The following is a 26,608-nucleotide window of genomic DNA, read 5'->3' on the forward strand; positions in this document are numbered from 1 at the left end:
GCAGGCGGGGGTGAACTACCAATGGGACCAGAGAATCCTGTTGCCAGCGAATGGCAGGAGAATTCTGACAAGATGGTAATTGCTATAGGCTGTCGAAATCCCAAAGGGGGGCTTGAATCGGCTGCCAGAGCGATTTTGCAATTTGTGTATTATGAGGAATTTTCTGAAGTCAAGATAAGTAATTCACAAACCAATTGTGATGATTTAATAAATATTAAAATTAAACATTTGTTAAAAAAAGAAAATAACACTTAACAAATTTTTAAAAATAAATTTAGTGTACCCAATCCATTTTTTCCAAATAAAGGGCAATTTAGCATGACCAATCCACCTACCCTGCACATCTTTAGGTTGTGGGGGCAAAACCCACAAACATGGGGAGAATATGCAAACTCCACACGGACAGGGACCCAGAGCCGGGATTGAACCTGGGACCTCGGTGCCGTGAGGCAGCAATGCTAACCACTGGGCCACCGTGCTGCATTTTAAAAACACAGTTAACAATAATTTTCAAACATTTCCTAAAATAGGTTGGATTAAATAAACTCAATCCCCTTTTGATGGCAACAGTCCTTATAGATTTTAAAGCTATATCAAATTCCAGTAATATTGCTACACTGTACCCTGTTGCTCTTGGGTTGCTCTCTGAGGGTGGCAGCAAACTGGTGTTCACAGTTCTGGCTTGAGCACACATACTGTCTTCTTTAAGATCTCATAACCACTACCCCACACCAACACAGTCTTCAATGTTTCCTTATATTTGTTTTTCCCTTTGATCTTACACTATTATTTTTATGATTCTTTCGGAGTTCAATTTTCCAGAATTAATCTTCACCCTTTTTGTTACTTCATGGCTACTGTCGTTTAAAAGTAAACAACACTATTTTGCCTCATCTATTTGCAATCTTCCAATTGTATATGTTACTTTATTATATACAACAGCTATCTTTAGGTACATATTTCATTTGCCTTTTTAAAATTCCTATCCAAGCTTTCCTGACTGTCTATTCAGTACCATTTCAAACCAGTTGCCTTCATACCTCCTTTATTGATGTTTGACTTTTGCAGTCTGTCTGTCTCTAATTCAATTACATCAGTTACAGCCCCACAAGTTTTTTCCTAGTATACATTACTTCACATTACTGCCTATGGTATAGGAAGGTACTGACCTGCTCCTGACTAATATTTTCTCTGAGCCCCAATGCTATCCTATACCTGGCAATGCCAGTTCTGCCAGTTCTTGGCTTGATCGGGGCCATCCATTTGGTCAAAGCCTTCTGGTAAAGGTCGGATTTTGCTATCTTTCAATAAGGTAGGATCTTGGACTTACTGTAGTTTCTCCTGGTGAACAATGTCCCTATCGTTCAGTTGTTTCTGTTGCTGCTCCCTCTGGTGAACGGATTGTTCATTTGTTGCTCCTTTTGTCATGGTAACCAATGTTACCATCTGTTATTGTTGCTTTTTAAAATTTGTTTATGGGTTGTGGGTATTGCTGCCTGGGCAAACAGTGTTGTCCATTCCTAATTTCCTTTGATCTGAGTGGTTTGCATGGCCATTTCAGAGGGCACTTAAATGTCATGTGTGGGATTTGAACCCAGGTCCCCAGAGTATTACCCTGGATCTCTGGATTACTAATCTATTAACAATAATACCACGCCATTGCTTCCCAGTTGGTTTGGTATATAGAAGTTGTGGCCTTGAACTTAACAATAAGCCTGTCAACAAACTCCATCTTTTATTGAACATAATGCCTCCTATGTTAAACTCTGACCTTCCACCCAGTCCCTATGTCCCCTCATACCTCCATGCCAAGATATGGCAAATCCATGCCCATTAACCCACTGTGCACTTTCTAGGCCAAATTAATCCTATAATTCACAGAATGTGTAGCAAATGCTTTGAAGAAGTAATTCATTGAGAACTTTCACCTATTTTTGAAAAATAAGTCTGAGCTACAAGCTACTAAAAGTGCTAGTCATCCAGGACCTCTGAAGTTTCAAAACCGCACCCATGCCAAAAATCTCAGCCCAAACCCAATCTTCCCAAAACTTTGAACAAGTACCGCCACTCCACCCGATCAAATGCTTTTTCCGCGTCCATGGACACCACCACCTCCGGTACCAGAGCTCTCGACAGATTCATCACCTCATTCAACAGCCGTCCTATATTACTCGCGAGCTGCCTGCCCTTCACAAAGCCTGTTTGATCTTCTGCAACTACCCCCCGGGACACAATCCTCCATCCTCCCCGCCAATAACTTAGCCAATACTTTCACATCCGTGTTCAATAGTGATATGGGTCTATACGACCCACATTCCACCGGATCCTTCCCTTTTTTTGGGATTAGTGTGATTACTGCCTGCTTCATCGTCTCTGGCAACTCCCCCTTCTCCAGTGCTTCATTAAACGCCCCCAGCAGATGTGGTGCCAGGTCCGCTGCAAATTCCTTATAAAATTCTGCCGGGTACCCATCCGGCCCAGGAGCCTTCCCCGACTTCATACCCCTGATACTATCCAGCACCTCCCTCTGTCCCAGGGGCTCCTCCAACGCCTGCCTCTTTGCTTCCTCCACCTGGGGAAATTCCAGCTTGTCCAGAAACCACCCCATGTTCCCCTCCTCTCCTCCTGGGTCTGTCTCATAAAGTCCCTGGTAATACTCTCTAAATGCCTCATTTACCTTCCCTGGCTCTGACACCACATCCCCAGCCCAGTCCGAATCTTCAATATTTCCCTGGACGTGGCCTGCCTCCGCAGCTGGTGCTCCAACATGCGGCTCGTCGACATCCGGTTGCGGTGATGCTAAGCCGCACGTTCGGTAGCTCCCGCTATTGTCGGTCTTTTGGGCTCTTTTAAGGGCCCGCAGCGGTACTGGTTGGACTTTCCCCCGTGTGGGAACACTTCCTCTAAGATTCTCCGCCAGTGGATGGCCTGGACCAGGAGCGGTCAAAAAATCGGCTTTGGAGCAGAGAAAGGTGCGAGGCAGGAAAGGCAAGATGGCGGCGGGCGGGGAACCGGCGGCGTGGCAGCAGTGGGCGCAGGAGCAGCAGGAGCTGCTTCAGCGCTCCTTCAGCGAGCTGAAGGCAGAGATCCTGGATCCACTTAAGGCCTCCCTGGACAAGCTCATGGCGACCCAGACGGCTCGGGGTGCGGAGATCCGAGAGCTTCGGCAAAAGGCCTCGGAGAGCGAGGACGAACTCCTGGGCCTGGCAGTGAAGGTGGAATCGCACGAGGCGCTCCACAAGAAGTGGCCAGCGAGGATGGAGGAGATGGAGAACCGTGGCCGTCGGAAGAACCTGCGGATTCTAGGCCTCCCAGGGGGCTGGAAGGTTCGGATTTAGGGGCCTATGTGACTATGATGCTGAACTCGCTAATGGGCGCGGGGCCGCTCCAGGGACCCTTGGAGCTGGAGGGTGCCCATCGGGTGCTGCTGAGGAAACCCAAGCCAAACGAGCCGCCTCGGGTGGTGCTGGTCCGTTTTCACCGCTTCGTCGACCGTGAGTGTGTGCTGAGATGGGCGAAGAAGGAGAGGAGTAGTAAGTGGGAGAATGCAGAGGTCAGGATCTACCAGGACTGGAGTGCGGAGGTGGCAAAGAGTAGGGCTGGTTTTAATCGGACGAAGGCAGTGCTCCACAAGAAGGGGGTCAAGTTTGGCCTGTTACAACCGGCACGCCTCTGGGTCACTTATAAAGACCGCCAGCTCTACTTTGACTCCCCGGAGGAGGCCTGGGCTTTCGTCCAGGCAGAGAAGCTGGACTTGAACTGGGGGGCTGGGGGCTGGGGCACGGTGTACACAGCCCGGAGGCTTTGTCCTCCTTGGTATCCTTTCGCTTTTATCGATTTTATTTGATGTCTTTTTGCTGTTCTGCTTTTTCACATTTTTGGGACTGTTATCTGTTTACTTGGGCGTTTTGTCACGTCTGTTTTTTTTCTCACTGGTTGAGAATTTGGGAGTGGTTCGCGGTCCTGTTGGGTCATGTGCCCGTCTTTTCCCGCGTGTAGGGTCGGGGGGGGGCGGGGCCGGCACTGTGGGGGGGGTCGCGGTCGTTGTGTTGCACTGGGGAGGGTCATTGGGGTGGCGGGAGCAGCCGGGGTCAGCAGGAGTTGGCTGACTTACGGAAGTACAATGGAAGGGGTTACGCAGCTAGGGGGGGCCCTAGCTTGGGGGGGGGGGGGGGGGTGGGGAGGCTTGGGGGGGAATACTGGGTTGCTGCTGGAATGGCCGAGATGGAGCTGGAGCATGTAGAGGGGGTCGGGATGGGGGGTCTGTCGCCGTCAGGAACAGGCTCAGCGGGGGGCGCAGGCACGTGGCGAGGTGAGGAAGGGTAATGGCTAGTTGACGGGGGAGGGGGGCAGGTAGCCTCCTGATCTGGCTGATAACCTGGAATGTGAGGGGACTGAATGGGCCGGTCAAACGGGCCCGCGTGTTTGCGCACCTGATGGGGCTGAAGGCGGATGTGGCCATGCTTCAGGAGATGCACCTGAAGGTGGCGGACCAGGTTAGACTGAGGAAGGGATGGGTAGGCCAAGTGTTTCATTCGGGGCTGGATGCAAAAAATCGGGGGGGGTGGCGAACCTGGTGGGAAAGAGGGTGTCGTTTGAGGCATCAAATGTGGTGGCAGACAGCGGTGGGAGGTATGTGATGGTGAGTGGCAAGCTGCAAGGGGAGCGGGTGGTGCTGGTTAATGTATACGCCCCGAATTGGGACGATGCGGGTTTCATGTGGCGCATGTTGGGCCGGATTCCAGATTTGGAGGTGGGGGCCCTGATAATGGGGGGGGATTTCAACACGGTGCTGGATCCGCCACTGGATCGATCCAGATCCAGGACGGGTAGGAGACCAGCGGCGGCTAAGGTGCTGAGGGGGTTTATGGACCAGATGGGAGGGGTGGATCCATGGAGGTTTGTGAGGCCGAAGGCCAGGGAATTTTCATACTTCACCCATGTGCATAAGGCCTATTCCCGGATTTATTTTTCCATTACGAGTAGGGCGCTGATTGCGAGAGTGGAGGATGCTGAGTATTCGGCGACAGTCATTTCTGACCACGCCCCGCACTGGGTGGACCTCGAGCTGGGGTAGGAGAGAGACCAGCGCCCGCTTTGGCGCTTGGAGGTGGGGCTGCTGGCGGATGAGGAGGTGGGCAGGTGGGTTTGAGGATGTATCGAGAGGTACCTGGAGGCCAATGACAATGGGGAGGTCCGAGTGGGGACGGTCTGGGAGGCGCTGAAGGCAGTAGTTAGGGGGGAGCTGATCTCTATTCGAGCCCACAGGGAGAGGAGAGAGCAGAGAGAGAGGGAGAGGTTGGTGGGGCAGATGGTGAGGGTGGACAGGAGATACGCAGAGGCTCCGGAGGAGGGATTGCTGAGGGAGCGGCGTAGTCTCCAGGCCGAGGTCGACTTGCTAACCACCAGAAAGGCGGAAGCTCAGTGGAGGAAGGCACAGGGGCCGGTGTATGAATCTGGGGAGAAGGCGAGCAGGATGCTGGCGCACCAACTTCGTAAGCGGGATGCGGCGAGGGAGATTGATGGAGTTAAGGATAGGGGAGGAAATGTGGTGTGCAGGGGGGTAGACATTAATGGGGTCTTCAGGGACTTTTATGAGGTCCGAACCCCCAGCGGAGGAGGGGGGGATGGGGTGCTTTTTGGACCGGCTGAGATTCCCGAGGGTGGAGGAGGGACAGGTGGAGGGGCTGGAGGCGCCGGTTGAGCTGGAGGAGCTGGTCAAAGGGATAGGGAGCATGCAGTCGGGGAAGGCGCCGGGGCCGGATGGGTTCCCGGTCGAATTCTATAAGATGTATGCAGACCTGTTGGGCCCCCTGTTGGTTAGGACCTTCAACGAGGCAAGGGAAGGGGGGACTCTGCCTCCGACGATGTCTCGGGCGCTGATTTCCTTAATCCTTAAGCGGGACAAGGATTCCCTGCAGTGTGGGTCATACAGGCTGATCTCACTCTTAAATGTTGACGCCAACAGGTGAGGCTGTTATATGAGGCCCCGATGGCGAGCGTGGCCACGAATAGGAGGAGGTCGGAGTATTTTCGGTTATACCGAGGGACGAGGCAGGGGTGTCTTGTCCCCCCTGATTTTTGCACTGGCAATTGAACCCCTGGTCATGGGTTGGAGAGGGGAGGATCTCGGCAACGTACCAAGTGATGCAGGAGGTAGACGAGGCCTCGGTGGAGGAGCTGAAGGGTAAATGGGAGGAGGAGCTGGGTGAGGAGATTGAGGAGGGGACATGGGCGGACGCCCTAGGAAGGGTGAACTCCTCTTCTTGTGCGAGGTTTAGCCTCATACAGTTTAACGTGCTGCACAGGGCTCACATGACCGGGACAAGGATGAGCCGGTTCTTTGGGAGCAAGGACAGGTGTATTAGGTGCTCAGGGAGCCCAGCGAACCATGCCCATATGTTCTGGGCATGCCCAGCGCCGGGGGAATTTTGGAAGGGTGTAGCAAGGACAGTATCGAGGGTGGTAGGATCCAGGGTCAAACCGGGCTGGGGGCTCGCAATATTTGGGTTTGCAGAGGAGCCGGGAGTGCAGGAGGCGAAAGAGGCTGGCATTCTGGCCTTTGCGTCCCTAGTAGCCCGGCGGACGATTCTTCTTCAGTGGAAGGATGCGAGACCCCAAGCGTGGAGGCATGGATCAACGATATGGCGGTGTTCATAAAATTGGAGAGGGTGACATTTGCCCGAAGGGGATCAGTGCAGGGGTTCTTCAGGAGGTGGAAACCATGCCAGGATTTCCTGGCAGAACGGTAGAAATAAGGCCGGAAGCAGCAGCAACCTGGGGGGGGGGGGGGGGGAGAGGAGGGGAGGGGAGGAGGGGAGGAGGGGAGGGGAGGGGGGAGGGAAGGGGGAGGGAGGGGAGAGTGGGGGAGGGAAGGGGGAGGGAGGGGAGAGTGGGGGAGGGATGGGGGTGAGAGGGGAGAGGGGAGAAGGGGAGGGAGAGGAGGGAGAGGAGGGGGATGGGGGAGGATGGGGAGGATGGGGAGAGGGGAGGAGGGGATGGGGGAGGGAGAGAGGGGGGAGGGAGAGAGGGGAGAGGGAGAGGGGGGAGGAGGGCGGGGGAGGAGGGCGGGGGAGGTGGGGGCGTCCCTCCCTTTGTTTTGGGCTGAAGGGACGTGTATATTTGTTTTTTGCTAACGTCGGGCGTTAATTTATTTCTTCTTTTTTGTATACGGGGGGGGGGGGGTTGTTCTTTCTGTTCTTAATATTTTCTGTTATTGATTTTTTGTGAAAATTTGAATAAAAATTATTTCAAAAAAAACATACGGCTCGCCTTCTCCCCATACTCGTATTGCACCCCTCTCACCCTACGCAGTTGCCCTACCGCCCTCCCCGTTGTCAGCCTGTCAAATTGCCCCTGCAACTTTTTCCTCCTCGCCAATCCCTCCACGGTGGGCACCCTTGAATATTCCCTGTCCACCTCCACTATCTCGCTCACTGGACGGTCATGTTCCACCCTCCTTTCCTTATTCGCAGAAACCGTAAATGATATCATTTCTCCTTGGACCACGGCCTTCAGTGCTTCCCAAATAATGCCCGCCGACACCTCCCCATTTAGATTGAACTCCATATAATCCCTAATCGCCAACCGCACCTTATCACAAAAACCTCCATCCGCCAACAACCCAGAGTCAAACCTCCCCCCCGGCCTCTGCTCTCGTCCCGTAGTGAACCGAATATCCAGCCAGTGGGGTGCAAGGTCCGAGATAACTATCCCCGCATACTCTGCCCCCTCCACCCCAACCAAAATCTCCCGACTCACTACAAAGTAATCAATCCTCGAATACACCTCATAGACGTGTGAAAAGAAGGAATACTCCCTTCCTCCTGGGTTCTGAAAGCGCCATAGATCCACCATACCACCCTCTCCATAAACCCCCCCAGCTCCCTTGCCATTCATACCCTACCCATCGACCTGGGGCTCGATCTATCCACCCTCGGCTCCAGGGCACGGTTAAAATCTCCTCCTATGATCAACTGGTACGTGGCCAAATCCGGGATTGCTGCCAGAAATCCCCTCATAAAACCCACATCATCCCAATTTGGGGCATACACATTTACCAACACTACCGGTGCCCCTTCCAATACCCCACTCACAATTACATATCTCCCACCTGGATCCCTCACTTCCTTCTCACTCACAAATCCCATTTTTTGGCTCATTAAAATCTCCACTCCCTTCGATTTCAAATCAAACCCTGCCCGACCCCTTCCTTAACTTAACCTGGTCCTTCACACGGAGGTGTGTCTCCTGCAAAAAGACAACCCCCGCTTTCAAGTTCCTGAGGTGCGCAAACCAGTCAAATGCTGCCTTGATGTCAAGGGCAATAACTCTCACCTCACGTCTGGCATTCAGCTCGTTTGTCCATGTTTGAACCAAGCTGAAATGAGGTCAGGAGCTGAGTGACCCTGACGGAACCCAAACTGAGCATCCGTGTGCTGAGTGAGTGCCATATGATTACACTGTTGATGACCCCCTTCCATCACTTTGCTGATGATGGAGAGTACACTGATATGGTGGTAACTGGCTGCTTTGCATTTGTCCTGTTTCTTGTATACAGGACACACCTGGGCAACTTTCCACATTGCCGGGTAGATGCTAGTGTTGTAGCTATACTGGAACATCTTGGCTAGGTGTGCAGCAAGTTCTGGAGCATAAGTCTTCAGTACTATTACTGGGAGATTGTCAGGGTCCATAGCATTTGCCTTTAGCCATTTCTTAATATCACGTGGAGTGAATCGTATTGGCTGAAGATTGACATCTGTGATTGATGAGCCATCAATTGCACGTGCGAAGAGTTGCTGTACAAAAGTTAGGCTTTAATAAGCTAGAACTTAGCCCTGCGGTCGACTACAATAAATGGACGACCGCCGGGCGTTCTGACTATTTATACCTCGGTATGGAGGCGTGGTTAACTCAGCCTCTCGACCAATCAGAGAGCTGTCACATGACTGGTCTCAACCAATCGGTCGAGAGGCACATGACCGACCAGGGCCAATGGTAAGCCGGTGTTCTGCACCAATGGCAGACAGCTATGCAAATCATACCACCGCATTCACCCCTTGCGGAGACAGAAGCCTGGGGGGGGGGGGGGGGGGGGGGGGAGAGAGAGAGAGAGAGAGAGAGAACTGGTGGTATGAGTAGCAGCCGGGAGAACAACAATTGTCTCTTCTTTTCTTTTATTACATTTTTGGCTTCCCACTGGCCCAGACAATTAGCAATAATACACAAAGTCCCAACAAAGTCCATGGAGCTGTTGTAATTTAAATCGATTCGATCAGTCTTTTCGTGGCCCGTGACGTCCTGGCAGACCGCAGCAGTGGAGTAGGTGACGTTGGTTCAGCCGATGGTGATGGTTCCGCTGACGTCCTGGAGTCCGGGAGCGATGGTCCTTGAACAGTCTCCATCACCCGAGCTGGCTGTGGAGACGCCATGGATGGGGCACCCGCACATGCTTCTGGAGCAAGATGGGTCCGGGGGCGGCCAGCCACGTCGGGAGAGGGGATCCGGAGGACAACTTCCTGGGGAAGACAAGAAGACGTTCATGAGGTGTCTGATTTGTTGCGGTACAGAGGAGTGAGCGGATAGAATGTAGGGCATCAGGGATAACCCCTTGCCATCGGAAAATAGGGAGATCTCTGGACCGGAGGGCCAGTAGTATGGTCTTCCAGATGGTACCATTCTCCTGCTCGACCTGTCCGTTACCCCGGGGGTTATAGCTGGTTGTCCTGCTAGAGGCAATGCCCCTGTTGAGCAGGAATTGACGCAGCTCGTCGCTCATAAAGGAGGACCCCCGATCGCTGTGTATGTACGTGGGGTAGCCGAACAGGGAGAAGATGAAGAGGAGGGCCTTAATGACGGTCGATGTGGTCATGTTGGGGCAGGGAATGGCGAAGGGGAAGTGGGAGAATTCGTCAATTACCGCCAGGAAGTAAATGTTGCGGTTGCTAGAGGGAAGGGGCCCCTTGAAGTCAATGCTGAGACGTTCGAAGGGGCGGGATGCTTTGATCAGGTGTGCACGCTTGGGGCGGTAGAAGTATGGTTTGCACTCAGTCACGGATTACTGTCCTGACTTCCGCGATGGAGAAAGGCAGGTTGCGGGCCTTTATGAAATGGTAGAGACGGGTCACCTCTGGATGGCAGAGGTCCGCGTGGAGGGAGCGGAGGCGGTCTACCTGCGCGCTGGCGCAGGTACCTCGGGACAGGGAATCAGGAGGCTCATTGAGCTTCCCAGGACGATACAAGATCTCATAGTTGTACGTGGACAACTCGATCTGCCACCGTAAGACCTTGTCATTCTTAATCTTGCCCCTTTGTGCATTATCAAGCATGAAGGCTACTGACCGTTGGTCTGTGAGGAGGGTAAACCTCCTGCCGGCCAAATAGTGCCTCCAATGTCGCACCGCTTCGACTATGGCCTGGGCTTCCTTTCCCACAGAGGGGTGGCGGAGTTCGGAAGCCTGGAGGGTTCTGGAGAAGAAGGCCACGGGTCTGCCCGCTTGGTTCAGGGTGGCTGCCAGAGCTACTTCTGATGCGTCGCTCTCAACCTGGAAGGGGAGGGACTCGTCGATGGCGCGCATCGTGGCCTTTGCGATGTCCGCTTTGATGCGGCTAAAGGCCTGGCAGGCCTCTGTCGATGGCGGGAAGGTTGTGGACTGAATGAGGGGATGGGCCTTGTCAGCATAGTTGGGAATCCATTGGGCGTAGTAAGCGAAGAAACCCAGGCAGCATTTGAGGGATTTGAGGGTATTGGGGAGAGGGAGTTCCATCAGGGGGCGCAAGTGTTCGGGGTCGGGGCCTATCACTCCTTTACGCACTACGTAGCCGAGGATGGCTAGACGGTCGGTGCTAAACACGCACTTATCCTTATTGTATGTGAGGTTAAGGAGTTTTGCGGTTTGGAGGAATTTCTGGAGGTTGGCATCATGGTCCTGCTGGTCGTGGCCAGATGGTGACATTATCAAGATACGGGAAGGTAGCCCGTAATCCGTACTTGTCGACCATTTGGTCCATCTCCCGTTGGAAGACCAAGACCCCATTTGTGACACCAAATGGAACCCTAAAGAAGTGGTAGAGGCGCCCATCTGCCTCAAACGCGGTGTATTTGCGGTCACTCGCGCGGAGGGGGAGCTGGTGGTAAGCGGACTTAAGGTCCACAGTGGAGAAGACTTTGTATTTCGCGATATCGTTTACCATGGCGGAAATACGGGGGAGAGGATACACGTCCAGTTGCGTAAACCGGTTGATGGTCTGGCTATAGTCGATGACCATCCGGTTTCTCTCCCCAGTCCGGACCACAAGCACTTGGGCTCGCCAGGGACTGTTGCTGCCCTCGATGACCCCTTCCGTCAGCAACCTCTGGACCTCGGACCTGATGAAGGATCGGTCCTGGGCGCTGTACCGTCTGCTCCGTGTCGCGACGGGTTTGCAATCGGGGGTGAGATTAGCAAACAAGGAGGGGGAGTCCACTTTAAAGAATGCGAGGCTGCAGACAGTGAGGGGAGGTATAGGGCCGCCGAATTGGAAGGTCAAGCTCTGCAGGAATGCCGGCGCGCAAAGGTCAGGGAGGACAAGGAGTTTATAATTTTAAAAAACCTTCCCTTGGACCGTGAGGTCCGCGATGCAGCACCCGGTGATGCGGACGGAGTGAGAACCTGAGGCTAACCCGATTTTATGTTTTACAGGATGGACAGGGAGCGAGCAGCGTCTTACCGTGGCAGGGTGAACGAAGCTTTCCGTGCTCCCGGAGTCCAGCAGGCAGCCCGTCTCGTGGCCGTTGAGGTAGATCAGCGTTGTCGTTTTGGCGAGCGTGCGTGGACGTGACTGGTCGAGCCGAATGGCCGCGAGCCGTGGAGAAAATCCATATTCGTCGTCGTCGTCCGAGTAGATGCTGGAAGAACCTTGCATGCCAGTCCCGGAAGGTGGTGCCCAGGTTCCGCACGTGGAGTTGGGATCCCAAGATGGCGGCGCCCAGGACCCGCACGTGGAGTCGGGGCCCCAAGATGGCGGCGCCCAGGACCCGCACATGGAGTTGGGGCCCCAAGATGGCGGCGCCCAGGACACGCACGTGGTGTCGGGACCCCAAGATGGCGGTGCCCAGGATCCGCACGTGGGGTCGGCGCCCCAAGATGGTGGCGCCCAGGGCCCGCACGTGGAGTCGGCGCCCCAAGATGGAGGCGCCCATGGGGCCCTCGTGGTTGTTGCTGGGGGCGGGGTTAACGGTGCCGGCAGGCCGATCGGAGCGGCTGGGAGCGGGGGCAGAGAGGTGCGCAGGCCAGGCGCAGGGGCCCGGGGGCGGCGAGCGGAGAGTTGTGCGGTGCACTGGAGGGGCCCGGAAGGGCCCGGAGGAGAGAGAGAAGCGCGCAGGTCGGGCACAGTGGCCCGGGGGCGGGGGGGGGAAAGATTGGCACGGCGTCCTGGAGGGGCCCGGGAGGGCCTAGAGGAGAGAGAGAGGCGCGCAGGCCGGGCGCAGGGGCCTGGGGGCGAGGGGGGGGGAAGAGAGTTGCGCGGCGTCCAGGAGGGGACCAGGAGGGCCTAGAGGAGAGAGAGAGGCGCGCAGGCCGGGCGCAGGGGCCCGGGGGCGGGGGGAGAGAGTTGCGATGCGCCCAGGAGGGGCCAGCAAGGGCCCGGAGGGGGGGATCCCTGGTCGCCGCGCGGAACAGCAGCGACCGTTTTGGCCTGGCAGACGGAGGAGAAGTGGCCCTTCTTCCTGCAGTTCTTACAGAGGGTGGAGCGGGTTGGGCAGCACGGGCGAGGGTGTTTCGTGAACCCACAAAAATAGCAGCGGGGCCCCGTGGACTTGTCGGGGCGTCCCGCGGCGCAGGCCTGAGGGAGGTCGGGAGCGGCGGATGGCGGTGGGGAAGCGTGCCAGGAGGCCCAGGGTGGTGCAGCGCGGCTGGGGACATAGGCGAGGCGTTTAAATCGGCGACCTCCAGGGAGGTGGAGAGAGTCGTGCCTCAGTTAAGCTGAGGTCGTCTTCCTCCAGCATCCGCAGGCGGATAGTGGGGGACAGCATCCCAGCCACGTAAGCGTCTCTAATCAGCAGTTCCATGTGCTCCGTAGCTGAAACTGGGAGGCAGGAGCAATTCCTCCCCAGGATAACGAGGGCCTGGTAAAATTGGTCTAATGACTCACCGGGGAGCTGTTGTCTGGTGGCCAGCAGATGTCGGGCGAATACTCTGTTGACTGGTTTAAGAAATTGTCCATTCAGCTTAAGCATGGCGGCATCATAATCTTTCTCTTCCTTGATCATCGCGTAGGCTGCTATGCCCACGCTGGAGTGGATGTGAAGCTTCTGTGCCATGGTGGGGGGGCTGGTTGCAGACTCCAGGTATCCTTCGAGACATGCCAGCCAATGTTGAAAAATTTCTGCAGCGTTCTGAGTTTGCGGGCTGATGCGGAGGAATTTGGGCTTGATCCGGAACTCCATCTTCAAAAATCTAGCTTATTAAATTGATGAGCCATCTATTGCACGTGAGACGAGTTGCTGTACAAACGTTAGGCTTTAATAAGCTAGAACTTAGCCCTGCGGTCGACTACAATAAATGGACGACCGCCGGGCGTTCTGACTATTTATACCTCAGTATAAGTTAACTCAGTATATGGTTAACTCAGCCTCTCGACCAATCGGAGAGCCGTCACATGACTGGTCTCAACCAATCGGTCGAGAGGCACATGGCCGACCAGGGCCAATGGTAAGCCGGTGTTCTGCACCAATGGCAGACAGCTATGCAAATCATAGCACCACAGTGATGCTGGAGACATCCGAAGGAGATCGAGATGGATCATCCACTCGGCACTTCTGGCTGAATAGTGCTGCAAATGCTCCTCCATAATTGAGAAGGGGGATATTTGTGGAGCCTCCTCCTCCCCCTCTGCATCGCAATGCTGTGCAGGACACATCAGGCCAGCATGTTGTGCGAGACCCTCCTGGGGCTATATTGGAGGACCCCACCAGAGTGGTCCAGGCATCGGAACAGCATCTTTAGGATACTGATGCACTGCTCAATGATGCTTCTGGCTGCATGGGCATCATTATAGTGGTTCTCCGTGTCAGTCTGGGGTCACTGTACAGGCATCATTAGCCACGATTGCAGCAGATAACCCTTGTCATGAAATGAAATGAAATGAAAATGAAATGAAAATGAGTGAGTCCCTCACTGCAGGGTGTGCCTCAAAGGGATTGGATATCATTGAGTGCACGAGGACGTATGCGTCATGCACACTGCCTGAGTATCGGGTGCAGACGTGCATGATGTGTGGCCAATGGTCACACACTATTCGTGGAGTGGAAGCTCTTCCTATTCCCTGCATGTGTCAGTGCTCATAGGGGGGCATGTGTCCCATCGATCACCCCTGGACATGGGCATCTCAGCGCTGGCGGCGAATCCCGCTACCTGGGATCCTGGTGGGCTCGGTCCACATTGAAGTTTATATAGTTTGCTGCCTGGACATATGCGGCATCCATGAAATCACCTGTGGATGTCTGTGAGATCTTAGACAGGTCTCCACTCAGCGTCTGGAAGAACCCCATGGCAAAAATGTTCAGGGCGACGTTCACATTGACGGCCACCGCCAGTGGGTGCCCTCTTTCATACCCCCGCGGTTCCTGGTGCGCCATCATCGAGCACAGATATCGCATGCTCTCTCTGATTAGCCATAGTCTATCGGCAGGGGTGCTGGTGGCTGCCACAATCCATGTCAGTGATCGATCCTGTGCCCCTCTTCTGCTTCCTCCAATGGGGTTTACTGTGGGTATCCTCCTTGGATGGGCCTTGTGTTACCCTGCCAGTAGGGTGGCACCAGATTGTTGGGTAGGGGGAGTCACAGGGTGCCACTGACAGGCTCCATGCTTGGTGGCATGCGTGCGGGCAGGGCCCATGGATGGGGCTGGGCAAGGGGTGCCTGTAGGGATCATGGCTACAGTGTGCTGTGGTCCTGGGTGTGGCACAAGGGCTGTGGCAACCAGTCCGGGCAGGGTAGATTTGAGCAGGGGCGCGGCTGGCAGGCAAGGCTTGGAGGCAGCTGGTGATCCTGATAGCTAATCGTGTCACTGGTGAGGCCTCTGCCCTGAGTGGGGCAGTGTGCCAGGGAGGGTGCCGAACGCCACGGTGAATGTGTCCTTTGTTTGGGGTGAGCTCTGCTATTCCCCTGCTTCCCCTGCAAGGGGGCAGCACTTCTGATGAGTGCACTGAATGCCAGCACCTGGTGTGCCACTGATTGCGCTTGACCATGCCTATCCCATTGATGGGTCAGCTGGGGCATGAGGGTTCCCAGCATGGTTGCGTGGGTGGGCACCCAAATGTCAGTGTGCAGCCAGGAACCTGTAACTTGTGCACAATGGCAGTCCGTGCCAGGCCACCTGGTCCTGGGGGTAATGCCCCATTTCCCCGCCATTTTCTGAGTCGAACCCCGCTACTCCCTTTGGCCCTGACCGATGTCCCCCAGCCAGCGACACAACCATCAGCACGCTATATATTTTTTCATTTTCCAATTAGGGGGCAATTTTAGCGTGGCCAATCCAAATAATGTGCGCATCTATGGGCTGTGGGGGTGAGACCCACATAGACACAGGGAGAATATGCAAATGCCACATGGGTAATGACCCGGGGCCAGGATTGAACACGGCCCCACGGCGCCATGAAGCAGCAGTGCTAACCACTGCACCACTGTGCTGCCCTCTGTCAGCTACTATTGCAAATTTGGAAACTTTTCTTTCTTTTGCTCTCTCCCTCAGTAGCCATGGTGCCCAGTCCCCATTTTTAAATAGCTGCAGTGTACAGAATTCCTGTCACTTCCACATGGCGGGGGCAGAGCATCGCAGTGGCTCGGAGAATGCTGGGTCAAACCCGGTTATGACATGCTAACACACGCAAATGCCGGGAACATGCCGGCGTTGGGTGTGGAGCGTGTTGTCACCACCAACGTAGCACCAGAGCATGTCGGTCAGTTCAGTGCCCGGTGCCAATCTCGCTTTTCGGCAGATGGCCGATTCTCCCCCCGATGGAGAACTGCGTTTCCGGCATTGCGGGGTGGAGAATCCACCCCATTGTTTTATTGACAGCTCTGGCTCTCAGTTCCCTGTGATCAATTTCACAATGTTTGTTTTGGTAACTTAAGTGGTTTCAAGGGTTTATGGTTTTCAAAATTTCAAAGGGCCTGGATGAGTGATGGTTTTCTCAGCTTGTAGTCCAGACATTTTTAAACAAAGGTAAAACTATTCAATGAAACTTTTAAAAAAATAATTGTTTTACACATCCAGCATTATACAATAGGGTTCAATGGTGCGAAAAAGTCCACAGTGGCTCAATGGGTATGGAAGTGCCGTATTGTGGCATAGGGGCCACAAAGCCCCATAGGGTGTGTGTGGAAGGGTAGGGCTTGACATAGAGGTCACGAGGGGGACTTTTTGAGCTTAATTTTTAAAAGATTCCCTCAAGATGCCTGGGGCTCACAGCTCCTTGGCTCGTCTCCATGAAAATAGTGGAGGAGTAGGGGTGACTAATTCCACAATTGAACTGTCAAGGCTGGGAGTGCCAGATGTGGGGATTTCACAGGAACCAGCCCACATCCTTTAAAGGCACTCCCAAAAATCGCACAGCCCAGGAATGGGCTCAGAAATCCCGGAATCAAAATCTTCCCATCATTTTTAAAGGTCTCCCAAGTCAACTTGGCTCATTGAATATCCAGGTCCATTTTTCTACCATCGGGCAGCCACATAATGCCTCAAAATATGGGTGCCACGGAGTTCAATTAAACACCCACCATTTTGTAGCCTGGAACATAAAAAATAACAGGCAAGTAGGAGGAGAGGAACTGGTATGACTTTGGAGCAGAACCTTGTTAATTTGTATCTGCCTCATTTATTTTTCTCAAGAAATTCCAATTCAGCAGCAGGGGGCAAAGTGTTTCTTCTGCTGGTCACTCCACGTTGGGGGCAGTTCATAATTGCTTTCAGGTCTCCCGGGAATTCTATGAGAAGTGGGCCAATTTGCCAAATGGAACCTAAGGTCATTGAAAGCAGACATAGGTCACATGTTAGACATGGTAAAGGTCCCACAGGTGAGCAATGTAAAGATGATCAAATTCACAGGGATCAGATGACACACCACTATGCTGCTGCAGGCATGTTATTGAAATGATCCTTTCCCCGTGTTTTGGGATATGGTTGCCAGCAGGTTAACGTGGGAGGTGAAGGTTCTGGCTTCTTCTATTGCTACTGGTGAAACAGTTCCTTGTAATTTTCTCTCTGAAATTTTCATTCGTCAATTTAACTGCAGCAGTCACATCGTAACGTAATCAGAGCAGTCAACCCAAGGGACAGCTTCATTACTGTTGAAATTAATTTGATGGCCAGATTAGGATTTGTAACTTGGATTGTATCCAACAAGGAAGGGAAGCAGGGAGGCAACTACATTTTGTCAGGTTGTATTTTCCTTCTTATAACTGCCATTTGCAGCACGGTAGCATTGTGGATAGCACAATCGCTTCACAGCTCCAGGGTCCCAGGTTCGATTCCGGCTTGGGTCACTGTCTGTGTGGAGTCTGCACATCCTCCCCGTGTGTGTGTGGGTTTCCTCCGGGTGCTCCGGTTTCCTCCCACAGTCCAAAGATGTGCAAGTTAGGTGGATTGGACATGATAAATAAATTGCCCTTAGTGTCCAAAATTGCCCTTAGTGTTGGGTGGGGTTACTGTGTTATTGGGATAGGGTGGAGGTGTTGACCTTGGGTAGGGTGCTCTTTCCAAGAGCCAGTGCAGACTCGATGGGCCGAATGGCCTCCTTCTGCACTGTAAATTCTATGAAATTAAAAAATTTGGGTGGTTTGGGGCACTGAAAAGTGCAAAGCACAGTATCAAGTGTGTTTGTATAGTGCCCCAGAGGTAGTGAGTTCAAATGCCACTACAGTAGCTGAAGGAAGAGACTTCATGGAACGCATGGCATGCTGGATAATAACGAGGTTTATTTACACTATGAACAATAACCACAAGTAGTACAACTCACCCCGAAGGGACAACCTTCCCGATCTGCACCTAGACCGGAGTTTATATATTGTGAAGCTCTTCCCAGTCAGGGAGGAGGCCGCATCCCCTCAATTACCAGGGGAAGTTCATATTCCATAGTGTAGGAAGGGAATCAGATACAGCATAGTGCTCGGCCCTGGGGGGTTGTGACACCCCTCTCCCTTTAAGTCTGGAGAAACCTCCATTGCCTCAGGTGGAGGTAGAGGTTTCGGCGGCAGTAAGGCTGGCCCAGGAGATGACTGACATTTCCATGTAGAGCGCTGAGGGGGGAGCGGCAGAGCCGGTAAAGGTGCTGGTGCCAAAGACACCTGGATGCTGTCATTGGGAGGGCCGGTGTCCATGTCAGAGTTGTAGCCACCGAAGTTGGCCACTTCCCGACTCAAAATGGCGATTTACAAAGCACGCAGGGAAAATTGGACACTTTAAGAAAGACAAGCAGGTTGCAGAATCTTCCTGTGTATTCTGCCTGCAGAGAAAGCAAACAGCAACAAAACCAACAGTTTGCATATTAATGAGCAATCCCCGGGAACAATGGATACAACGATTAGCTACATTTGGGACATTCTATAGCAGGTCAGACTTCCCGGCGCCAACGGGAGTCTGAAACAAAGGAGACAAACAAGCCAGGGAGAATCGCCCAGTGATCGAGAAATGCCGCAGTATTGGGGAATTCAAACCAATCGATTGGTATGGGATCCAATCGATTGAAAGTACGCTCGGGGTCCGCCCAAAAGGGCGTGAAGCCCCTGGGACCTATAAAAGACAGGTCCCAAGCCCAGTTCGCTCTCTTAGCCGGCCCTCCCAGCAGAACACCTTTGCAGCAGCTCTCTAAGAACTTGACTGTGAGAAGGAGAGGCTTGGCCAACAGCTACACCGACAAGTAAGTGTCCAACCAACGCACGCTATGAGAATAGACACTACTGACCTCTTAGCCCGTACCAACTGGGAAGCCTGCAGTCTCAGGACAGAACAAGAGGCCATTGTTCCCTGATCCAGTGGGTTCCCTTATCAAAGATAAGTATTGGCTCATAGTGGTAGGAATAGTTTAGTCCGCTAGTATTAGTTGCATGAGTATCAATTTACTGTGTAAATAATAAATGTGTTTGATTGAACCTTACTAACTGGTGTATTGAGTCATTGATCTGAACTTGAACTTGAACCTCGTGGTGGTATCATAAGGATACCTGGCGACTCTAGAGCTAAGGAATAAAACAGAGCCAATTGAGTGTAAAGCGCACTCACCAGAACGAGCAACAGAGTCATTGTCATTGTCTTCGCCGTTAGATAGCCATGAGGGTGCATCAGGCACTTCGGCCTCCCGGTAGTGATGGCGGATGGTGCGCTGATATCAGCGGTGCCTTAGGGAGCCCGCTAGGTGGCGAGGGGGATTGCTCATGGACCCAGGTCAGGGCACCCTGAACCTGATCCTGTGGTTCCTGCGTGAGGCACCATATGTCACCCAGGTGGCGGCTGGCTTCATACCCTTGCATCTGGACTGAGTAGGAGGCTGGATGCTTGGCCAGGAGAACCATGCCAGGGATACATGCAGCTCTGGCACTGAAATTCTGAATGTAGTCAAAGTCGGCAGGCTCACAGGAGAGCAGCTGCATGCGCCAATGTGAGTCAGTTCTGGTGCGATCCTGTCGTTGGTGGATCCGTGCACTGATGTCGGGAAAAGCGAGGCTGAGGTTGGTGCTGAGCTGTTGTCCCATTAGTAACTCCGCCGGTGCAACCCTAGTGTGGCATGTGGGGTCATCCGATAGCTGAAAAGGAAACGAGCCAGTCGCAGTCACCATTTTCATAGCCCACTTGAAAGTCTGAACCGCCCGCTTGGCTAATCCGTTGGAGGCCAGGTGGCACAGGACAGTTAGAACATAGAACAGTACAGCACAGAACAGGCCCTTCGGCCCTCAATATTGTGCCGAGCCATGATCACCCTACTCAAACCCACGTATCCACCCTATACCCGTAACCCAACAACCCCCCCCCCTTAACCTTACTTTTATTAGGACACTACGGGCAATTTAGCATGGCCAATCCACCTAACCCGCACATCTTTGGACTGTGGGAGGAAACCGGAGCACCCGGAGGAAACCCACGCACACAGAGGGAGGACGTGCAGACTCCACACAGACAGTGACCCAGCCGGGAATCGAACCTGGGACCCTGGAGCTGTGAAGCATTTATGCTAACCACCATGCTACCCTGCTGCCCTAGTTCTCACGTGCCAGATTCCATTTTTGGCCATGAGCAATTTAAAGACTTGACTGGTGAACTCTGCCCTGTTCACAGACACCAGGACTTTGGGTATCCCGTGCGTATAAAAAATATGTCGCAGTTTGTCCACGATTGTTTGCGTAGTTGCAGTCTATTCCCAGTGGACCTCGAGACATTTGGTGTGGGCATTCACCAGGACAAGGAAAGTCGCCCACAGGAACAGGCTGGCGAAGTCCACGTAGACGCGGGACCAAGACTTATTGAACCATACACCAGACCGGCAATAATTGTGGGTCTGCCTAGGTCCACTCCTTTAAATGATCTGCTGTGACTGGCAAGCTCTTCCTGAAGTGGAGGGCTGCAATTACCTCCGCCAGTGGTCGCGTGGAGAGGGGCAGATGGCTCTATGCATTGACGTATGGTATCCTCATGCCCTGACGCTGTTCCAAGGTATAATCATAGGCCGCTAGCATACAGGGGTTAACAACTGCTCACTGTTGGACCCGGGCAATCGGAGGGATTACCCGATCCTCTTTAAATAATCTCAGTAAGGCCTTGTGCTCCATATCAATTGTAAAGGTGCGCCTGTAAGCGGACCTTTGCAAACAAAATGGCTAAGCCTTCCTTCTCGACATGCGCATAATTCTGTTCAGCATCAGCGAATGTGCGAGATGTGAAGGCTATCGGCTGCTCCAAACCATCTGGCATCCGGTGTGCTAGAAGAATTCCGTGCTATAAAGCGGGGTGTCGCACTTGAGGAGCACTGGCTTCGATGGGTTGAACTGAATCAGTAGTTCCTTGGACGACAGTCATTGCTTAACCTTCAGGATCGCCTTCTGGTCCGAGGGCCCCTGTCCCATTGGTGCCCCTCTTTTAAGAGCTGGGGGAGTGGGTTAAGTAAAGTGACCATATTGGGTATGAATTTGCCATAATAGTTGCCCAAGGAAAGAGCGGAGCTCCATCAGGTTGTGAGGGATGGGGGCCTGTTAGATTGCCCGCACCTTGTCCTCTACTGGTTGGAGGCCAGGACTGTCTACACGGTACCCCAAGTAAGTGACTACTGGGGCATGAAATACGCATTTCCCATTATGGAAGCAGACACCGGCCTAGTCAAACCTCCCGAGAACTTCAGCCAGATTCTCCATATCCTCCTTGTTGAAAGTGCCGGTACTGAGGATGTCATCAAGGTATCTGGTCCCCCTTGGTAAACCCCGGAAGATATATTTCATAACACGCTGGAAGATTGCACAGGCGGAGGAAACCCCAAACAGCAAGCGGGTATATTTATACACCTCCTGTGGGTTTTAAATTTCCGGGACTCGACAAATGTATGCCTTCAGGTAGGCATCATCAGCTACGGCCGCAGTGTTTAACCCCTGTTACCCAGGAGCCATCGCCCCCAAAGAAGCCAGGAACCGTCAAGTGTGTCAGGATGAAGATGTAGTGCAGACTGCCTTAGTATCGAGAAAAGACAAGCATTATGCACATCTCATAGTCATACACCAGCTGCATGTTCATCGAGTGGAACCGCCTTTCAGTTTGTGAAGACCGGCCTGTCATCTGTGGATGCTCGTAGGGCGACATGTATCCCATCGAACACCCCTTGGACCTGGGGCATCTCGGCCATGGCGGCAAACCCTGCTGCCTGGGCATCCTGTTGGGCTCGGTCCACATTAAGATGGATGCATTATGCTGACCTGGCATATAGGGTCTCCGTGACAGCGTTGATACACATCTGCACCGAGCTCTGTGAGATCTCTGTGAGTGTCTCTGTGAGACAGTTCCCCACTCAGCGCCTGGAAGGACTCTGTGGCATAGAAGTTCGGGGCAATCATCACCTTTACAGCTACCGAGGGAAGGTGTCCTCCCCCATTCTCCCACGGTGTCAGGTGCGACATGATCCAGCAGATATGTTACAATGTCCCCCTGCTCAGCCGGAGTCTTCGAAAGCATGCCCGATCTGGCAGGTCCTCGAATGGCAGACACCGCCGGTACACACAAGGCCTCATGTGGTGCCTCCTTCGCACCTCCTCCTTCTCCTCGGCCTGTTGGGAGGCCAGCTCTCGATCCTCACTGGCTGCTCTCCTGTTCCTCTGGGGCAGGCTCCACTGCTGCAACTTCCTCCTCCTTGAACAGCTCCAGCTCGCACATTCGCAGTTCATCCCCTAGGGCTGCAGTGACTAGGAGGAAGGCTCCATTACTGGTTGTATTCCAATATCCATTGTCTGCATGGGGTGAGAGGCCAACATGTTAGCATGGTAAGTACCCCCATGCCCAACCAGTTCCAATGGTCTACATGGTGACACTGATTGGCACTGCAGACCCTGCCCCCGCATGTGTACCTTGCCCCCTCCTTCCCCATCTCAGCACCCCTGGCCCCATCAGTGTCAATCACCGTGGGGGCCTCTGGCCCTGGTGCCCATCCCTGCAGCCAGGGGTAGCGTTGGCTGGCACTACCCTTGCCAGCTGTACGCTTCACGGCCCCCTTCTGGTGCCCCCCTGTAGGTGCCACTGTGGGTGTTGCCCTTCAGTGGGCCAGATGATGCCCCACCAGTGGTTACGGGCGTGGTACTGCAGGGTCTGGAGTGTGGGGGTGGAGGGGTGGGGCACCCATAGGGCCAGTGGCACTCTGCACGACCATGGTGGGTGGTCAGTGGGGTGCACAGCAAGATGGCTGCCTTCCAGGCAGCGGCATTGGCGGTCCGTTTCCCCGTTGCTCGCCCCCCCCAGCCAGCCTGGTCAGTATCAGGACCAGAAGCCCACAGTCATACCTCTGCATGTCCTACCTCCTCTCTCTCCCTCATTAGCCACGGGTGCCTGCTTCCCGAATTTTATAAGCACAAGTGAACCTTGCCATCTGGAATTCCCCTTGTGGAGACGGAGGATTGCGGAGGACCCGGAGAATTCCACTGTGGGAGAATCACAAATGAGTTGGGTTATGGTACTGCATTGCTACACATTATTTTACTCTGCAATGCCACAAAACAGCTACAAAAATTGACTTTTTAATAAAAAAATAAAATTTTAATGGATTTGAAAATTTAGAAAAAGATGTATTTGCATATTTAAAAACAAACATCAATTGTTAAATTCCAATCCGAAGAAATAATTGAATATATATTTTTCAATGCACAGTTAAAATTATTGCCATGCACCTGACATGATCAAATATTAGCATTAAGCATGAAGGACTGTTGCAGTGTTGTAGTTGCTATTAAGTGTGATTTACATCATGTTGTTTCTGTTGGCTTTCTATTTTCACAATGCTTCTACATATTGCTGCTGTCACTTAATAGTTTTGTTCAGATAAGGTGTGGCTAATTAGTGAAACACTTGAGTCAAAGAAATTTATTGGTATAGTACTGACATGGATTCTCCAAAGATCACTTAATCTGGCCTCAACAAAGTTCCTGGGTCAGTGGAGATCCCTTAAATTTGGTACCCCCACGGGTTTCTGTGTAATAATAATCTTTATTGTCACAAGTAGGTTTACATTAACACTGCAATGAAGTTACTATGAAAAGCCCCTAGTCGCCACATTCCAGCACCTGTTTGGGTACACACAGAGAATTCAGAATGTCCAAATTACCTAACAGCACGTCTTTCGGGACTTGAGGGAGGAAACCGGAGCATCTGGAGGAAACCCACTAGACAAAGGAAAAATGTGCAGACTCCGCACAGATGGTGACCCAAGCTGGGAATTGAAGCGGGAACCCTGGCACTGTGAAGCCATAGTGCTGATCTTCACGATTGGTGTGAAGTGCGTCAAAGGTGGACCTAGATCTGGAGGTGTAAATTGAATTGGAGACCTTTGCTTCCGGAGTTATTTGTTTCCGTAGGTACCGTGTGAAGGAGAAGGTTGTGTGTTGGGCAAAGCAGAAGTGGGAGGTGCAGTGGGTTGGAGCTGCTGTACGTTTTTCCAGGACTTTACTGTGGAGTTCGCAAGGAGGCGGGCAGCCTTTGGCCGAGTGAAGACGGCACTGTATAACAGCAGGGTGTGAAGGCAGATGTTTGCCTTTGCCTCGCTGATTGCCTGGAGGTGGGTCCTGTTGGGGTGGAGGTTAGCTTCTCCATCCTGTGACACAGCTTGGCGGGGGCACCTACTTGAATTTCTTTGACTCTTGGGAAGGTGAAATCTCAGCTGAAGGGGATGAAGGAAGTATTTCACAATTCATAGGGACTGTTTATTACATACTTCCGATAATTGGTTGCCATTGAACATCAGCGGGGGGGGGGGGGGGGGGGGGGGGTGTTGGGCATGGCGGTATTGTTGTCTTTGGTTACACTGTTTCTGGATTGATTATTAATTTGTGATGGGTTTTTACCTGGAATGTATGGGTGGATGTTTTGGTCTGTATATTGAACGGGGGCGTGGTTTGTGTGTGGGGGATTGTTATTGTATTTGCTTTTGTTTGTTTTTTCTTTGGTTGTTTATTGATGAAAATGTTGAAAATGAGGAGAGTAAAAAGATTAAAACAAAAAGAGTTTGCATCAGTTATAAAGGGATCAATCATTGTTTTCTTGGATAATAAGAAATATTGTTCCATGTTACCTGGTGAACCTTGACCTGGAAGCAGTCTGAGCATAAAGGAAATTAGAAAGAATACATGTTGCTGGCAGACACAAAGGATATTGCAGATATAAGGGAGAGCTACAAGCAAGAGGAGCTGGAAGGTGAAGATCATTTAGAAGAGAAATGCTGAAACAAAGAGAAAGCAGACAGAAACAGAAAGAGGAACACAGAGATATCTTGTGAGGAGAAGGAATAACTCACCCTCAGGAAGAATAAGTTTTTCTATTTGGTAGAAAAGGAGATTGAATATATTGGAGGTATTGTATGAACTGGATAAAAAAGGTCTATAATCCAGACATATACCAATATGGTGGAGTGGATAGATTGTTGCCATGGTGCCTCTAGAATTGCTTTCAATATTTTGATTGCAAGTCATTTACTTTTTCCTCATAGCGGCACTGTAGCACAGTGGTTAGCACTGTTGCTTTACAGTGCCAGGGTCCCAGGTTCGACTCCCAGCTTGGGTCACTGTCTGTGCATTCTGTGTCTGCGTGGGTTTCCTCCAGGTGCTTTGGTTTCCTCCCACAAGTTAGGACTGGAACTGATGTTCTGGGAGGGGTTTGCTAGTGCTGTTGGGGAAGGTTTAAACTAATGTGGCAGGGGGATGGGAACCAATGCAGGAAGTCGGAGGGAAGTAAAATGGGGCCAGAAACAAAAAGCGGTAAGGGGGAAAGTGGAAAGCAGAGAAGCCATAGTCAAAAATAAAAAAGGGCCACAATACAGGATACAGTGACTGAGGAGAGTGTGAAAAGGCATAGCATCTCTGTGGGTAGAGTTGAGGAATCGTAAAGGTAAAAAGACCCTTATGGGGAGTTATGTACAGGCTCCCTAACAGTAGTCAGGATGTGGGGCAAAAAATAAATCAGGAGATATAAAAGGCATGTAAAAAAGGCAATATCACAATAATCATGGGCGACTTCAATATGCAGGTGGACTGGGAAAATCAGGTTGATCGTGGATCCCAAGAAATGGAATTTGTGGAATATCTAAGAGATGGTTTTTTGGAGCAGCTTGTGACAGAGCCTAATAGGGAACAGGCAATTCTGGATTTGGTAATGTGTAATGAGGTAGACTTGATTAGGGTGAAGGAACCCTGAGGGAGCAGTGACCACAATATGACAGAATTTACCCTGCAGTTTGAGAGGCCGAAGCTGCAATCTGATGTAATGGTATTACAATTAAATAAGGGTAACGACAAAAACTTGAGGTGGGGAGCTGGCCAGAGATGATTGGAAAAGGAGCCTATCAGGGAAGCCAGTGAAACAGCAATGGCAGGAGTTTTTGGGGGTTATTCAGGAGGCACAACAGAAATTCATCCCAAGGAGGAGGAAACATGCTGAGGGGAGGACAAGGCATCCATGGCTGATGAGGTATATCAAGGACAGCATAAAGGCTAAAGAAAAAGCACACAAAGTGGCGAGGATTAGTGGGAAACCAGAGGATGGGGAAGCCTTTAAAAGTGAGCAGAGGACAACTAAAAAAGCAAAAAGGGGGCCGAAGATAAAGTATGAGTTCAAGCTAGCTAGTAATATAAAGGAAGATAGGAAGAGATTTTTTTCAATATGTAAAAGGTAAGAGAGAGGCAAAAATAGACATTGGACCACTAGAAAATGTGACTGGAGAAGTAATAATAGGAAACAAAGAAATGGCAGATGAACTGAATAGTTACTTTGCATCAGTCTTCACGGTGGAAGAAACTAGTGGGATGCCAGAGCTCCAGGAGAATCATGGGGCAGAGGTGAATGCAGTGACCATTACTAAGGAGAAGGTTCTGGGAAAACTGAAAGGTCTGAAAG

The sequence above is a fragment of the Scyliorhinus canicula genome, chromosome 10, assembly GCF_902713615.1.
Source record: "Scyliorhinus canicula chromosome 10, sScyCan1.1, whole genome shotgun sequence".
Taxonomy (NCBI): Eukaryota; Metazoa; Chordata; class Chondrichthyes; order Carcharhiniformes; family Scyliorhinidae; genus Scyliorhinus; species Scyliorhinus canicula.